This window comes from Onychostoma macrolepis, chromosome 24 (assembly GCF_012432095.1).
Source record: "Onychostoma macrolepis isolate SWU-2019 chromosome 24, ASM1243209v1, whole genome shotgun sequence".
NCBI lineage: Eukaryota > Metazoa > Chordata > Actinopteri > Cypriniformes > Cyprinidae > Onychostoma > Onychostoma macrolepis.
In genome coordinates this window covers 18,200,860-18,201,329 of record NC_081178.1, presented here as the reverse complement: position 1 = coordinate 18,201,329, position 470 = coordinate 18,200,860, and positions in this window count along the sequence as shown.

Genomic DNA, 470 nt, shown 5'->3' with positions numbered 1-470 from the left:
TGTTTGTATGCATACATTAATCTCATTAATCTACTAGGATATTTAGCTGTAGCAACAAGTATATAACCTATACAAATTTTGAGCAACCCTATGTGTAATGCATAAACAGGCATCAAAAAAGTTTTTGTTTTTGTTTATAAAAAAATAAATAAAAATGTAGTGAAAATGTTTTTATTAAAGGAATAGTTCACCAAAAATGAAAATGTATTCATTCCAAGATGTAGGATAAAGTTAGTATTACATCACTTGCTCAGCAATTGAATGTGAATTCACCCAGCAGTGAATGGGTGTCATCAGAATAGTAGCTTAAACAGCTGATACAAACATCACAATTTATTTATTTATTTGTTTGCCTTTATTTAACCCGGAGAGAACCTCACTGAGATTAAAATCTCTTTTCCAGGAGTGTCCTGGCCAAGATAGGCGGCCCAGTTATACAAATACATGTATGACAAAAAACAATAGTGAAG